Genomic DNA, 17,550 nt, shown 5'->3' with positions numbered 1-17,550 from the left:
GCGTGCTACCAAAAGCTTCCTTTCTGCCCAAGGAGGCATCATTGCTACTTTAGCCAGCCAGCATCTTAGCTAGTGTACTTTATTCTAGGCTTTTCAGGAACTCCTCCAGGGCCAGTGAGTAACCTCTGCAAATGCCTTGAATCCTCCAGACGGACACTCAGGGCGCATGCGGAAGGGTGAAGCAAGAGAAAGAACAGACAGCGGAGAGAAAAGAGCTGGGATGTGGACAACTGATATATATACCAGTTTTATATATATATATATATACTTTTTCAGGTTCTTTTCCATTATGGGTTATTATAAGATACTGAATATAGTTCCCTGTTAAGTCCTTATTGTTTATCTATTAGGACCTGTTCGTGTTCCCAGTTAAAAAAGTCTGAACTCAGAGAAACTGAAGTGAAGCAGGCTGGAGAATTTCTGGAAGACACAATCGGTTCTGTTTAGAGTAATATCAGTGTGATACCACCTAAAGGACTCATTTGTTTCTCTGGCAGCCTCCTGTGTGTGTGTGTGTGTGTTAGTTGCTCAGTTACATCCGACTCTTTGCAACCCCCCAGACTGTAGCTCAGCAGGCTCCTCTATTCATAGAATTCTCTGCTGCTGCTGCTAAGTTGCTTCAGTCGTGTCCGACTCTGTGCGACCCCATAGACGGCAGCCCACCAAGCTCCCCCATCCCTGGGAATTCTCCAGATCCTCTCATAAAGGTCTTTTCTTTTTTTTTTGGCTGTGCCATGCGGCTTGTGGGCTGAACCTAGGTCCTGGCAGTGAAGGCTCTGAGTCTTAACCATCAGGGAATTCCCAATCTGTTCTTTTATAACAAACTGTCACGCAAGTTGAAAATAAGTCATCTAATATAAATGTCCAGGGGTTTAAAAGTCACGTTGCAAGAACCTTCAACTCAAAGCCATGTCTCTCGGACCTGCCATGGCACTGTTTGGAGACAGCCTGGCTTTCACTCAGATGAGAAACCACTCCTTCTCCCCTAGACGGAGTTCTTTCTGACTGCGTGCTATCAGAATTCTTCCTATGAGAAAGGAGATGAGTGTTGTGAAAGCAGCATGAGTTTCAATTTCACAGCAGATGAAACCAACTGAACATCACCGAGAGAAATGACTGTCACCCTCTGAGAACTTGGGAAACTCATACAGGCAGATCTGAGGTCCATGGCCTCGTGCCAGGCAGTGGGCCCAGGTTTTCAGGCTGGGTGGGTCTCCTTCAAAGAGCAAATGGAAATCTGAAGTCTAAGACAATTTCTGGACAAGCTTCCAGAGGCGGTGCTCAGGAGATGAACTGCTCAGGGACATCCCCCCAGCAGGTCTGTCCCCTAACACCCTGCTCACGTCTGGCTGCAGATGGCACCACGCACCTTTGTGTGAGAGCCTGCCGGGGCTGGGTGCCGGCAGGTCACCACCCCACCCTCTCGCAGGGCTTTCCTTCTGACCTTGGAATAGTGTTTCAGTGAGAGACACAGGCAGGAGGAGGGAAAGTAAGTGATGAAAGGCAACATCAATAGGCCGCAGACCCCCTCTAAGAGGCTTTTCTGGAAAAGCCCAGGAGATGAAAGCTGAGCTTGCTCAAAAAGTCAGAGATGTGGCTGATGATGCCGTGATGGGGAAGTGTATCTGTAGATGTAAGCGGGCCCATCGGCGGCTCTGCCTGGGGGCGGGAGGACAGCAGGAGACTGCGATATTCCAGCTGCGGCTGAGCTCTGCCCTGGGCTCACGTATGCGCACTCCTGCCTGTCAGTGAAACCCCCTCCTCCAGTCTCCAGAAAATGGGCCCGCGCCAGCTCATGGAAAGGCATGTGTCAACGGACTGTTCCATGGTAAAATTCATTTGTTTTATTTTCTTGTATTATAAAGATCACATATGAGGAATTCCCTGGCAGTCCAGTGGTTAGGACTCCACGTTTCCACTGCAGGGGGCACAGGTTCGATCCCTGGTCAGGGAACTAAGATCCCTCAAGCTGCATGGAACTGGCCCCCCCCCCCCCCCCCCCCCCCCCGCCAAAAAAATTCCATACAAAGTTGTAAAAGGCGCTTTATGATACCTCGTGGAGATCTTTAACGGCATTCTACCCAGGCCCAGGGATAAGTGCTCTAGGAGGCAAATCCTGTTGTCCTCTTACAAGGAAAATAAGGCACAGAGAGGTTAAGTGACTTGCTGAACGTCACACAGCAGGGCAGTGGGGCCAGCTGTGCCCCGGCACATGGCTGCACACCCCTGCTCCCCACCACACCGCCCAGCCCATGGGACCTGCTTGTGTCTCTCCAGGCCCCTCTCCCGGCTCCTGGCCTCTGTTTTCAGCCCAGGGCTTGAACTCTCTGCCTGCTTCCCACTGGGAGCAAGCACAGAACAACCTGTGGGACCCTGGATAATAGAAAGGAAACCTGCCTTGACTCCAGTGCTCTCACACTGGGAGGCAGGGCTCTGGGGCTCCGACTCAGAAAGTTGGGGCCCTTTAGAAATGACAGTCATGTCAGGCATCCTGCTTACATAATAGGGTCACTCTAAAATACACAGAATAGAAAATCAATTCATGAAGTGTCTAAAAAAACAAAAAATCACCCATAGTCCCATTTCTCAGAGATAACTACCACCTCTGGAGTTTAGGGTATTTCTTTCTACATATGGATGTTTTGAGCACATATGTATTATTTTTCCAGAGAAGGCAATGGCAACCCACTCCAGTACTCTTGCCTGGGAAATCCCATGGACGGAGGAGCCTGGTAGGCTACAGTCCATGGGCTCACGAAGAGTCGGACATGACTGAGCGACTTCACTTTCTACCTTTCATTTTCATGCATTGGAGAAGGAAATGGCAACCCACTCCAGTGTTCTTGCCTGGAGAATCCCAGGGATGGGGGAGCCTGGTGGGCTGCCGTCTATGGGGTCACACAGAGTCGGACACAACTGCTGTAACTTAGCATCAGCAGTATTATTTTTCCTTTTCAAAGACTGGATTGCATGCTATATACAGTTGTTTAAAATAATTTTTATTTAGTTTTGGCTGCGCTAGATAAATTTTACTTATGTATTGTTGCCGCGTGGGCTTTTCTCTAGTTGCGGTGAGTGGGGGCTACTCTCCAGACGTGGTGCACGGGCCTCTCATCGCAGTGGCTTCCCTGTTGTAGAGCGTGGGCTCTAGGCATGCAGGCTTCAGAAGCTGTGGCTTTAGAGCGCAGGCTCAGTAGCTGTGGCACATGGCCCGAGTTGCTCTGCAGCACGTGGGATCTTCCAGGATCAGGGATCAAATCCGTGTCCCCTGCACTGGCAGGCAGATTTTTTTTATTTTTATTTTTTTTACCACTGAGCCACCAGGGAAACCCCTACACACTGTTTTATACCCTACTTTTCATTTTTTGGAAGGCTTTTTTTTTTATGTGGACCATCTTGAAAGTCTTTAATGAATTTGTTACAATATCGCTTCTGGTTTCTTTTTATGTCTTTTTTTTTTTTTTGCCCAGGAGGCTTATGGGATCTTAACTCCCTAACCAGGGATGGAACCTGTGCCCCCTGCACTGGAAAGCGGCATCCTGACCACTGGACCACCGGGGAAGTCCTGATACCCTGCTTTTTAAAAAGATGAGTATTTTATCATTTGTAGTCTCTCCTCACTCATTTATTCTGCTTCAAGCCCCAGCAAGCAAGATCTTTCACCTGTTTAGTTTTTATCGTCTGTCACCCCTGACTGTAAGCCCCATGATGCTGAGGGTTTTGGTCTGTTTTGCTCACTGTCGGTGTTCCCAAGTCAGGACCTTGAATGGCACGTGGATTCTCCACAGATAATGTTTTTGGTTGGAATGAATGAATACAGTTTACAGTCCACCCACTCCTGAGGCCTTCCACCTTCCAGGCACCCGGCAGGACCACGCTCTTGCTCCCTGATGCTGAGAAGGGGAGAGAGAGAGAAAGCATCGCCCGGGACAGGCCCCACTGTTAACACATGGGAGGGGACCGGTGCGTGCAGGCTTCTCTGGTGCCTCTGAGACAGGTGCAGGCTCTGACCCCAGAAACAAGGGGTCATCAGGAAGCTCTGCAAAACACACACACACACATTCAGGTGCGGATCAGGCCACAGTGGTGTGTGACCAGCCGGCCACCCCCGCCCTGGGCACTCTTCTCTGTATGCAGTTCAGTGGTGGGCACAAGGGCAGGGCCCAGGACCAATTCTTTGCTGCACCCACAGGGCCCAGCACAGAGGGGGCCTTCGATGATGGGCGCAGGACTGAATTTGGGGCAAAACTGGATTCTCACCAGCGCCCCAGTGTAAACATGGCTTGTGGGTGGACTGCAGCCTCTTCTCTGCAATCACGTGGCCTTAGCTCTTGGGTTTCAGGAGTTAGCACTGAACGCAGGGGTTTGCTTTGGGGGCACAAGCGGGAGGGGTGCTGCCTTAGTAGGGGCCACCACAGCAAGCACGTAGAGTGCTGGGCGACTGAGACACACCCTGGGACTTCCTCGGTGGGCCAGTGGTTAAAACTCTGCTTTTCCAACGCAGGGGGCCCAGTTTCAATCTCTAGCTGGGGAAATAAGATCCCGCATGCCATGTGGTGCAGCAAAAAAAAAAAAAAAAGGACACACACACACACCCTGAAATATTTATGGATGAGATAAACACAGCAGTACAGCAGCGGCTTCTTCAGAATTATATGGGAGCAAGTGTGCAAGAGGGATATTTTGGGAATGACGGAAAAAATCTAAAATGGGATTACGGTGATGGTTGCACAACCCTGTCAATTTACTAAAAATTACTGAAGTGTACGCTTAAAACGAGGAGCTTTTACGGTATGTACATGATACATCAACAAAGCTATTAAAAACACAAAGGGAAGTCTAAGGAGGTGAAGATATAGTTCAAGGAGGATGGAAGGAATTCCCTGGTGGTGCAGAGGTTAGGACTCCAAGCTTCACTGCAGGGGGCAAGGGTTCCATCCCTGGTCAGGAAACTGAGATCCCATGTGCCACGAGGTACAGGAAAAAAAAATCAAGGAGGATTGGGCATGAGCTGGTGGTGACTGCTGCCACAGGTAACGCAGGTAAAGATGCGATGAGAATAACTTCCAGTAACACACAGAGCGTCCTGGTGCTTCACCCCCAAATACACACAGTGAACCAGAAGTAACAGTTAGCAGTGAACTAACGCCTGAGGATTAATACTAAGCACGCTTGGGAGGCACTGCCAGATTTAACACCCAACTGGCATGTATCTAAAAAGAATTAGCACATCTGTTGATCCAGTAACGTCACTTTTACTAAATTATCCTATTGAAACAGGAAGTCCTTAACCGAGGAACCACAGTATTAATTTAGAATGGGGGAAAACAGAAAATACACGAAATGCTCTCTCTCTCTTTTTTAAAGATTCTAAAACCTAGAGAATGGGATGAAAAGACCCCCACCCCCAGTGTGACCCCCCCCCAGGGTCTGACTCAAGAGTAGGAGCTAGTGTTTCTCAGAGGTTCCCTGATGAATCATTAAAAGAAAATAAGAGAGACTGCTGAGAATCTTCTCCAGGACTGGGGGTGCAGGGGCAGGGTCAACGGCCCTTGCTGGGACGTGAGCTTTCTACAAAGTGCTGAAATGAGGAAGCTTATTCTCAGGGATCCCTACTGCTCATCAGGTACCGCCCACGAGCCTGGCCCCAGGTTGTACTCTTAGGCAGATGAGGAAACGGAGATGTGGGAAGTGCCCGCCCCGGGCCATAGAACTGTTTGCCCAGGACGGGATTCAGTCTTTTCCACCCAATTCCACAGTTTGGTTCTTAATCACAGAACCCTGCTTCTGCCCCCTTTTATGTTTTTTTTTTTTTCCTCCCCAGGCTGAGGTCCCAGGTGGTGGTCCCAGCGGTAAAGAACCTGCCTACCAATGCAAGAGATGAAAGAGATGTGGGTTGGATCCCTGGGTCTGGAAGATCCCCTGGAGGAGGGCATCGCAATCCACTCCAGTATTCTTGCCTGGAAAATCCCAGGAGCCCGGTGGCTACAGTCCATGGGGTTGGAAAGAGTCAGACACGACTGGAGCAACTTAACACGCATGCATGTGGGACCGGGCAGATGACCTCGCTGGCAAAGCTTTAATAAAGCTCTACCTGAGGACTCAGTGGTCTGGGGTAGGAGACAGGAGGGACTGGACTCCACAAGAGCTTAAACTCCCTGCAGCCAGATATTCTGACGCCCTCGGCCTCAGCAGTGAGGGGTAGGAGGAACATCTCACCCCTCCTTGCTGCATGCCAGCTGACTGCGCTTTCAGAGAATAGCCGTAGCAACAATTCCAGGCTCCTGTGCTCTTCTAGACCCTGGCCGCTCCTCACCCAGAAGCAGAATGCATCCCCTGCCTTGAACCTGGGTTGCCTGAATGGCCTCCTGGCAGGTGGTCAAAGTGACACCACAGGCCTTCCACGGCTGGGTCAGGGACCCTGATGCCACTTCCCTGAGCCCCCCTCCCGTCTGCGAATGCACCCCTGGAGCTCTCCCACCAGGTCACTTGGGGAGGCCGAGAGTGGGTGTCTGGCCAAAGCCCCAGCTGAGGGTGGGTTACCAGTCAGCACCTAGCTCAATACACGAGAAAGCAAAGCCTTCGCTCCTCAGGCACCAGCTCTCAAGTTCTCCCAGCTGCCCAGTCACCATGGAGCAAAGACAAAGCCCTGTTCACCATGTCCCGCCCACACTCCTGACCCAAATAATCTGTGAGCCTAGCCAATGGCTGTTTTACACACACTAACTTTAGCGGTAATTTGCGGTACAACCATAGTAGCTGGAGCAGGCACTTAAACCAAAAAAAAAAAAAAAAAAGGTCCCGCCTGGCCTGTTTTGAAAGTTGCATATGCATTGTTCTGGGTTTCGTGTTTTGATTCTTGTGCAAAGGGAAGTTGAGGTCCGTTCAGAGGGCAGCGGGGGGCCCAGGTGAGGGATCACATCTGGGTCCCCACCTGGGACCCTGGCGTAGACACAGCCCCTTGGCCGAGGGCTCTCGGGCGGCTCAGCTAGAAGGCAGCTGTTGCCTCCAAGAACCCGGTCGCCGACGATTACACAGCATAGCCGCTGGCTGCAGTGGGGATGGCTGAGGACGGCTCCATAAATCCCCACCTCCATCCCATGTCACACCCCCAAAAAGATGCTTGACCTGGAGGGACCTCAACGAGAGGCTCTGCTGGGGCGACAACTGCTGGGTCTGGATGCTCTGGGCTCAGCTGAGAAAAATGAAAAAATGCCACCGACAGTTTCAGAGGCTACCTCCGCCAGCTCTAGGTCTGGGCTCCCCTGCAGTGGCATCTAAGAAGGAACTGTCTGGTGGCAGACACTCAGACAGTGCTGAAACTCAGTTACCCCAGATGAACCCAGTCCAGATCGGACGAGAAGCCAGCCTCCAGACACAGAAGCAAGCCGGGGTCATGATCAGCAGGGCCAACCGCAGCTGACCTCCACCACGTGAGCAGTGAAGACCTGGTGATGCCGCCAAGATTTTAGGACCGTTTGTCATGCAGCATAAGCTAACTGATGCATCTGTTTTCAGAACTTCCCTGGTTTCCCATTCAGGCAACCCCAGTTTTTACAGTGGAAAGAAGAATAAAGTTATTTATTCAGTCATTATTTATTGAGTCCTAACGATGTTCCCAGCCCTGCTTAGGAACACAAGGTTACGCTGGTTTCCATTTTGCCAAGGGTGATCCTGAGGAAACCTTGACTCAGGAGGGAGAGAGTTACGCCATTCAGTGCTTTGCCCAGATCCTGGTGAAGTAAATATTTGGAGAAGCTGTGTGGCCCAGCCCCAGCAGGAGGCCTGGCATCCAGCCCTGGGCGCCTGCCAGAAGTAAGTGCCTGCTGGATTTGACAATGTGGGTGTGGGATGCCTTGATTAAAAACCCAGGCAGCATGATGCCAACTCAGTGCCAGCCTGGGGGAAAAAGAAATTAGTCTGGGATTAAAAATGACAAAGCAAGTACACAAGAGCCACTGACGGACTGTAAGCATGTATCATTGATGGAAAGCCACAGTGATTAAGGGTACACGATTGTCGTATGGCACCCAGAGAGAGGAGAAGGAGGCCTGAGCGTAAGCCAGAGGCTGGTCTTCAGTAGGAACAAGTGAGCCTGAAAGGAGCAGTAAAGCATGCCAGCAACCCCCGTGGGTCAAATAGTCACTTAACACAAGTACTAATGGGCCAGTTAACCTCGCTAGGCAGTCTCCTCATCTTTAAAATGGGGTAAGAAGAAAACCTACCACAAAGAGCTGATGTGAAGATTAAATGAGACGATTCGAGCAAAACATTTAGAACAGCTGGCAGTGCTCTTGTGAACATTTGACAAAGGGCAAGTATTAAAAGTCCCTGCACGTGTATTCTGAGAAGAGTCACACGGGATGATGTTTGAGAAGCTCTTGGCACACAGCAAGGGTTAACCGGTGGCTCATCTAAGCACGGCGAGTTGTCAGCAGGCAGTAAGCACACCAGAAGGACAGTTTATACCCGGGCCCTGCCTCAAAGGACAAGGGGCCTCAGACCCAGACACGGAGACGTTAAAAGAAAAAGGGGACGAGGGCTTCCCTGGTGGCCCAGTGGTTAAGACTCAGAGCAGGGGGCCCAGGTTTGATCCCTGGTCGGGGAACTAGATCCTGCATGCCGTAACTAAAGAGCCCACATGCCCAAATGAAGATTCAAGATCCCGCATGCTGCAACTAAGCCCCAGCGCAGCTCAAATAAATTTTTTTTTTAAGAAAAGAAAACAAAGGACAATAACATCAGGGAGGTATCATCTGTGAGGAGGGCTGCTGGAGCGCAGGAAGGCAGGCATGTCCTCTGTAAAGAGTGGGACTGGTTCAGGGTGGACTCAGGGGCTGCAGGATTTGAGCACACGAAGGGGAAGAAGGCTTCCAGCAGAAGAACCTGGTGGGAAGGCGAGGCTGGAGAAGCATGGGGCAGGTATTCGGGGGCAGGTGAGCTGTCCACGGTAAGCAAACCCTCCCTGTGTTATGGAAAAGCTGGTGCAGGAAAGGGGGGCAACAGGTCCTGGACTGAGAAAGGAGACGGCAGGGGCGGGCAGTGGGGAGCCAGTGAAGATCACTGAGCAGGAAGAGCCACAGTGGCACTTCAGGCTTGGAAAACACATGCCATGGAGATGGGGGAGAAGCAGCAAGGCTCAGAGGCGGGGAGCCTGGGTCCAGCAGGGGGATAAGGAGCAGAATCCAGCCAGAGGAATGCAGAGGCGGCGGGGAGGAAGGGAGGAGGGTGACAGGTGGCACAGATGTCTCGGGGGAGCTTTGGGGTGATGTGGGGAGCCCCTCCTGCATCACAGCTCTCGGGGGCAGATGAGAAACTCCCCCTGTGAGCTCAAATGGGAGGTGGCTGCCTCGGATTCCTCAGACTGCTGACCACAGGCTCCAAACCAGCTGGCAGAGCCGTCTGTCTAGAGCTTTGCACAGACAAAGCCCTGGATGAAAGAAAAAAATGTGCCAGGCCCTCTGCCTCCAGCGCGCTGTCAGCGTCCCCTCTGCTGCTCTTTGGCCAGGTTTTAGAAAATGACTCCCCAGAGGGGATAAGACCACGGGGCAGAAGTATATGCCTTGACCCTGACCACTTCCCTCTCCAGCCACCACATCCTTGGTTCAAAGGCACAGTTAACTGTGGTCCGCGCCCCCAGCTTCAGTGACATCACTCCCCAAAGCAGGCCTTTCTCCCATGCCTCACTCTACCTGACTCACTTTCAAATCACCCGTGTGCCAGGTGAAAACAAAGACTTTCCTTCAGAAAGTTCCCCACCCTCTTGGCCTCTGCTTACAAAACAACTCCGGTAAGGCTGCAGCCCAGCCCCTCCCTACGTTTCCCCTTCCTGGGCCTGCAGGCTCACTCCAGGCCTCCTGGCTGCTGGAAGCTGCCTGCTGGTAAGACACAGAGCCTTTCTGTCCCCAAGGAGCAGCCCTGCCTCCACCCTGGTCTCGATGCCTTTGGAAGAAACCGGGAGGACAGAGACAGGAGCAAAAAGCTCCAGCTAAACAAAGCCTCCCTTGAGCACCTGCTAAGAGACCCGCTGGGATGAATGCAGCAGGGACACACGGTCCCCAGGGCTGCCCTGAGGCGCGGCACTTAGCAGAGCCTCAGCAACGTGAGGCGAGTCAACCTAGATCTAGCCACGGGAGTCAAGTGCTTCCTCCTACATCCTGTTTCTGAACTGAGTTTCACAACTTTATCCTGTTCTAACGTGTGTGCAGAAGTGAGACACAGGCAAAACCCCAAAGGGCTGCAGCCACAAGAAGAGGAAAGAGAAGAACCTGAGCTCGGCTACCAGTGTGCCCAAGTCTTGGTGGAGCGTTAGAAGCTGCTGGATCAACTCCTTCCAGGCTGTCAAAACCCTCAAAAGAATAAGGACACAGGACTTCCCACGTGGTACAGCGGACAGGAATCTGCCTGCAGTGCAGGGCACATGGGTTTGATCCCTGGCCCTGGAAGATTCCACATGCTGCAGGACATCTGAGCCCACACACCCAATCACTAAAGCCCTAGTGCCCGAAGGCCTGAATGCCACACCAAGGGGCCTGCAAGCTGCAACGACCGAAGCCTGGGCACCCAGAGCCTGCGTCCAGCCACAAGAGAAGCCCCTGCAACGACAAGCCTGCAGACTGCAGCCAAGCACAGCCCCTGCTTGCCGCAACCAGGGAAAGCCCACAGACGGCACTGAAGACCCAACTCAGCCAAAAATACATCACAAATTAGAAAAAAAAGTTTAAATAGAAGATGTTTTAAAAAATATATTGGTATATTGACTCCAACAATCTATAAAAATATAAATGCTCAACAACTAACTAAAGTTTATCCCAGGAATCCACAGCTGGTTCAACATTTGAAAATCAATGTATGCCCATTAACAGACAGAAGAAAACCTGAATATTCTTATCAGTAGGCGCAGAAAAAGCATTTGACAAAATTCAATATTTGTTCATTATAAAAACTTTCAGGATAGCAGGGAATTTCCTTGACCAGATAAAGGCCATCTACAAAATCACCTGGTGAAGGACAGAGAGGCCTGGTGTGTTGCAGTTCATGGGGTCGCAAAGAGTTCATGGGACACAACTGAGCGACTGAACAACAACATCAAAATAATCTAGAGCTATCAGTATACTTAATGGTGAGAGACTGCAGGTTTCCCTCTAAGAAAGCCAACAAAGATGTCCTTTTTCACCATTCATAGTCCATGTTCTTCTGGAGGTTGCAGTAAGAAAAAGAAATAAAAGGCATATAGATTGAAAAGGAAAAAATAAAACTTTATTTGGGACTCTGTGCTTCCAGTGCAGGGGGCACAGTTTTGATCCCTGGCCAGGGAACTAAGATCCCACATGTCATATGGACAAATAAATAAATAAATAATTTAAAAAAAACCCCAAACAGCTTTCTTTGTTGACAACAAGATTACTTATAAGCCCCAATAGATATAAATAGATATAAATCTAACTTTATAGTATGCTAAAAACTACAAAATACTGATGAAAGAAATCAAAGAACACCTAAATAAAAGGAGCGATTTTGATGGCTAAGGAGATGCAATATAGTTAACATGCCATCCCCCAAATTGATTTATAGATTCAATACAATCCCAATCAAAGCCCAGCAGGCTTTTTGGGTGGATGAGCTCCAAAGAACTGATGCTTTTGAACTGTGGTGTTAGAGAAGACTCGAGAGTCCCTTGATCTGCAAGGAGATCAAACCAGTCAATCCTAAAGGAAATCAGTCCTGATTTCCTTGGAAGGACTGATGCTGAAGCTCCACTACTTTGGCCACCTGATGTGAAAAGCCGACTCACTGGGAAAGACCCTGATGTTGGGAAAGATTTAAGGTTAGGAGGAGAAGGGGCCGACAGAAGATAGATGGTTGGATGGCATCACCAACTCAAAGGAGATGAGTTTGAGCAAACTCCGGAAGATAGTGAAGGACAGGCAGTCCATGATGTCAAAAAGAGTCGGACACAACTGAGCAACAGAACAACAACAAACAGAGCTTCCATACCGCACCACTACCTACAGCCCAGCTTGGGAGCTGACCAAGAATGTTTTCCAACTCTACGCCTTTGCACAGGCTGTTGGCTCCTTCGGAACTCTCTTCCCAGGCTCAGGTCTCAGCCTCAGGTTCCTCTCCCAAGCAGGTGTGAGTGCAGGCTGGGAGGACTCCGGGTACCTGAGATCACGTCCTTGTCTGCCTCCTCCCGCAGCAGGCTCACTGCCCTCACACTAACCACACTTCACTGATGCAGAGATGCTCTGTCTCTCACATTTCCAGTTCCCTCCAGCCAGAGATGGGTCTACACCTTCTGCTGGCGAGAGCGGAGAGCAGATGTGGAGCAGCCACCATTGCCTGCCATGTGCCAACTCAAAACTTGGGAATGGTGTCATAGCACGCATAAGAAAAAAACCCCTGAGACCAGAGCGCAGCGCTCTCTGAAAGCCTGGGAACCAGAGGCTGTGGGGTGGAGACGGCAAGACGGTGAGACGGGCACATGTAGCATCATCCCCAGAAGCAGGAGTCAAAAGCCAGCTGGCTTATGAGCCCAGCACTGATGGCTATCACTTCTTCCATGGACTCTTCTAAGGAATGCTGCACTGCTCACACTCTTGATGACACAGAGGACCAGAGTATGCGAAAATACTTAAAAAAGGATTCCTTAAAAAAAAAAAAAAAGACTCCTTAGGGACTTCACTGGTGGTCTGGGCCAGTGGCTAAGATTCTGTGCTCCGATGCAGGGAGCCTGAGTTTGATCCCTGGTCGGGGAACTGGATCCCACATACTGCCTCAAAGACTGAAGAGCCTGAGTGCTGCAACTAAGACCTGGAGCAGTAAAATTTTCCTTTTTAGGTATTCACAAGAGTATATAAAAGGGCTTCCCTGGTGGCTCAGCTGGTACAGAATTTGTCTGCAATGCAGGAAACCCTGGTTCGATTCCTGAGTCAGGAAGATCCTCTGGAGACGGGATAGGCTCCAGTGTTCTTGGGCTTTCCTGGTGGCTCAGCTGGTAAAGAATCTGCCTGCAATGAGGGAGACCTGGGTTCCATCCCTGGGTTGGGAAGACCCCCTGAAGAAGGGAAAGGCTACCCACTCCAGTATTCTGGCCTGGAGAATTCCATGGACTGTATAGTCCACGGGGTTGCAAAGAGTCGGACACAACTGAGTGACTTTACTTTCAAGAGTATATAAAATTTCCCTTTAGTTCAGTCTACAAGAATTCTTCCAATGAGCATAGATTTTCTAAGTGATATGAGATTTGTGTCCTCACAAAGTTAACACCAGCTTCCTTTCCTAGCAGTGCCTAAAACAATGGGGCCTCGGGGGTGATGACGTGTAACACCTCTACATCTTCTGCCCACGGGGAAAGGTACGATCGGCCTTGTTCACTGCTGTACCCCCAAACAGCTGGGACAGAGGAGACACCAAATAAACCTCTGACGCCATGACCTGAAGCTGAGCCTCTGCTGGGTGAGGAGCCACGACCAGGACCGCACAGGCTCATCATTCAAGCCAGAAATCGAAGTCGAGAGTGAGGTGCTCGCATCAGGCACACTGTGCCCTCAGTCTCTAATCCACCATGGCAATGCAACTGTTCAGTGTTTGCTGGTGACGCTTTAAATTAGGAGCCCGGTCCTGACAGCTGGACAGACCGGCAGACACTTCTATTATCCCACGGCTCATCTTTGTTTGCTCTGGCATCGGACCCCCTGTTTTGAGTGTATGAGTCAGTGCAAAGCTGTCAGCCCAACTCAATAAAAAAGAAAGGTTCTCCCACACTGGCCACCATCATAGAACCGTGTCTCCACCAGAAACTCCAGGCCAGGCATTCAGCCTCTCCCCGCCGGCTCCCTCTTCTGCCTCCTGGCCTCCAGGCCCCACTGCCTTGGGCCCTTCCACAGCCAGGTCACCCCTCTGCCCTCACTATCACTGTTCATGATCATAATTAATAACTAGTATTGGGTCTTCAGAAGATCCATATCTCTCAAGCGCTTTACCCAGGCTGACTTTTCTGAAACGAGTGCTATTAACAGAAGCTTTGGTAAAGAAAATCTTCTTTCATTCATTCAAGGAAAAAAAAAAAAAAAAGATTCTGAATGGACACAAGAGAACAGATTTGTGGATGCCGGGGGGAGGGGGTGGGGGAGATGGAGTGGGGGGCTGGGGTTAGCAGGTGTAAGCTTCTATATACAGGATGGATAAACAACAAGGTCCTACTGGATAGCACAGGAAACTATGCATAGCCTGTAAAAACCATAGTGGAAAAAAAGGTTTTTGTGTGACTGCACCCCATAGCACATGGGATCTTAGTTCCCCAACTCGGGATAGAACTCAGGCCTCCTGCACTGGAAGTACAGGGTCTTTACCAATGGACCTCTGGGGAAGTCCCAAGGAAAAGAGCATTTTTTAAAAAAGAACGTATATATGTGTATAACTGTTGTACAGCAGTAATGAATACAACATTGTAAGTCAACTATTGTAGCTGTTGTATGGTCGTTCAGTCATGTCCAACTCTTGCGACCCCAGAGACTGTGGCCCACCAGGCTCCTCCATCCATGGGATTTTCCAGCCCAAGAATACTGGAAAGGGTTGCCATTTCCTTTCCCAGGGAATCTTCCCAATGAAGGGATCGAACCCACGTCTCCTGCATTGACAAGTGGAGTCTTTACCACTGAGTTACCCGGGAAGCCCCAAATCAACTATACTTTCATTAAAAAAATTTTTTTAAAGCTAAAACAAACAGCAACAACAAAGATTTTGAGTGCTTTCTAATCCCAGGCAACCCGCGGCAACCCAGGCAGGATGGCCACTGCCCCCTTGCGGTTCAGTCGAGTCCTGGTGGAGAAGACCACCACCACTTCTGATGAAGAAGTAAGAAAGGGGATTTCAGATGAAGAACTGCTGGGAAGAAAGCAGAACTGAGCTACAGGACAGGGTGATGGGGGCAGCAGTCGGGTGGAATCAGCGGGCAGGGGTGGGTGGGGGGACTACCTTGGAGGGGGTGTTGGGAAAGATCCTTCCCAGGCTGGAGGGGGTGGGGTTAGGGAGGGGAAGCCCTTAGGGAGGGGAAGCAGGCTATTTATAGGCCCCGGGATTGTTTCCAATTCCTTATCTTTAAATATGCAATCTAGGGCTTGGAGTCCCCTGCATTCAACTGACTTTGAAAAAAAGAGTGGAGGATCCTGCCTCTGCAGAGCCTCAAACAGGAAGTAACCAACAGCCCTTCTCGCTCACTCCATTGGTGACAACGAGCTGCCTCTGCACGGCTATCGACCAGAAACCAGCCTGCAGCCCGGGAGAAGCAGCCTGGGTTTGGGGAAACTGCTAAATACCTGTGCCGGACTCCGTATCTGACGGTGTAATCACTATGGACTCGGGTGCTTGGCTGAAAATATGAAAAATAATAGTCTGGAAAATCCCATGGACAGAGAAGCCTGGTAGGCTGCAGTCCATGGGGTTGCGAAGAGTCGGACACGACTGAGTGACTTCACTTTCACTTTTCACTTTCATGCATTGGAGAAGGAAATGGCAACCCACTCCAGTGTTCTTGCCTGGAGAATCCCAGGGACTGGGGAGCCTGGTGGGCTGCCCTCTGTGGGGTTGCACAGAGTCAGACACGACTGAAGCGACTTAGTAGTAGTAGTAGTAGTAGAGGATAGGGCCATTGCTGAGCGTTAAGTGAGGTAATTCAGGCAAGTTCACAGAACAGGACGTGGTGGGTGATAATCCCTCAAGCAATTTTAGCCACTCTTCTAAGAATGCCACCTTTAAGTTCCCCAACCAGGGATCGAACCTGTGCCCTCTGCATTGGAAGCACAGAGTCTTAACCACTGGACCACCAGGGAAGTCCCCTAAGGATGTTATCTTTGAGCTAAGCTGTTGTGTTTTATTATTAATAGGACATGCAATCAAGTCCAACCTGAACTATTAACTCTGCATAGGAAGTCTGCAAAGGGGACTTTTGTGAAAACAGAAGTAGGAAAATGGAGGTAAGGTCACCGTGATCCAAATACATGTTCTTCCCTTTCTGTCTCTCCTGCCTCCGTGGTGGCTACGGAACACGGGGAGTCAGAGGGTCCTTCCACACAGACTTGAACATCCAGTGAGAGGGCTGCTCTGTCCTGGACTCCTCACGAATGTCAAAGTCATGCAAAACAAGACAGACCATTCCAGACTGAAGAGACTGCGGAGACACAATCATTGAAGGCAACGCTAGACCAGAGAAAGGATGCTAGTGGTCAGCTGGTGAAACCTGAATACGGCAGCGAGATTAGATGCCACAGAACTGATGTCACAGACCTCTTGAAAGAGCGAACTACACAGCGCTTTGTAAGAGAAGGGCCTTCTTGGGAAACGTGCACTCAAGCAGTGGGGACAAAGAGCACTGTGTCTTCCGGCCAGTCGTTCGCGTCATTCGCTCTCTCCGCAGGCCTCCCTGCTCCCTGAGACACAGCAATGCTGAAATTAGGCCACCAATAACCCTACCATGGCCTCCACTCGTTCAAGTGAAAGGAGGGGTCGCACGTCTCTCACTTTAAATCAAAAGCTAGAAATGATTAAGCTTAGTGAGGAAGGCATGTCAAGCCCAAGCAGACTGAAAGTTCGGCCTCTGGCGCCAAAAGTTAGCCAAGTTGTGAATGCAAAGGGAACATTCTTGAAGGAAATGAAAAGTGCTGCTCCAGCAAAAAAAAAAGTAATGATAAGAAAGCAAAACGGCCTTATTGCTGATGTGGAGAAAGCTTCAGCGGCCTGGATAGCAGACCAAACCAGCCACAGCATTCCCTTAAGCCAATACCGAATCCAGAGCCAGGCCCTAACTCTCCTCATTCCAGGAAGGCTGAGAGAGGTGAGGAAGCTGCAGAAGAAAAGTTTGAAGTTGGCAGAGGTTGGTTCATGAAATTGAAGCAAAGAAGCCGTCTCCTTAATATCAGAGTGCAAGGTGAAGAAAGTGCAGATGCTGAGCTGCAGCAAGTTCTCCAGAAGAACTAGTTAAGAGAATTCACTAGTTAAGATAATTTCACAAAGGGGAAAATACTATAAAACAAGTTCTCAGTGTAGACAAATACCCTTCTACTGGAAGAAGATAAGATAGCAGGCTTCCCAGGTGGCTCAGTGGTATAGAATCCACCTGCCAATGCAGGAGATGCAGGTTCGATCCCTGGGTTGGAAAGATCCCTGGAGAAGGAAATGGCAACCCACTCCAGTATTCTTGCCTGGAGAATCCCATGGACCGAGGAGCCTGGCAGGCTACAGTCCATGGGGTAGCAAAAGTCGGACGTGAATGAGGACGCATGAAGGGAAGGAGGTGCTCTATAGGACTTTCATAGCTGGAGACAAAGTCAAGGCCTGGCTTCAAAGGACAGGCTGATTTTCTTGTTTTGGGCTATTGCAATGTTAAATGGTTATTTACCATTCCAAAAATCCTGCTGCCCTTAAGAATTATGCTAAATCTACCCTGCCTACACTCTCAAAATGGAACAACAAAGCCTGGATGACGGCACATTCTGTTTACAACACTGTTTATTAAATATTTTAAGACCTACTGCTCTGAAAAAGGACTAC

At 50.1% G+C, this 17,550-nt stretch overlaps 1 protein-coding gene and 1 non-coding gene across 7 annotated transcripts in view; both read right to left on the bottom strand.

Moving 5' to 3' along the window:
- The window catches only part of CMTM7 (CKLF like MARVEL transmembrane domain containing 7), a 124,826-nt gene that overhangs the window by 92,930 nt on the left and 14,346 nt on the right, over nucleotides 1-17,550 (bottom strand). The gene's annotated exons all lie outside the window — the stretch shown is intronic.
- Nucleotides 15,761-15,833, bottom strand: TRNAG-UCC (transfer RNA glycine (anticodon UCC)). Its single transcript has one exon. It is a non-coding gene; the product is annotated as a tRNA-Gly (tRNA).

Source organism: Bos taurus, chromosome 22 (genome assembly GCF_002263795.3).
Source record: "Bos taurus isolate L1 Dominette 01449 registration number 42190680 breed Hereford chromosome 22, ARS-UCD2.0, whole genome shotgun sequence".
NCBI classification, from domain to species: domain Eukaryota; kingdom Metazoa; phylum Chordata; class Mammalia; order Artiodactyla; family Bovidae; genus Bos; species Bos taurus.
The sequence above is the reverse complement of the archived record's forward strand: the minus strand, read 5'-3'. Positions and strand labels throughout refer to the sequence as shown.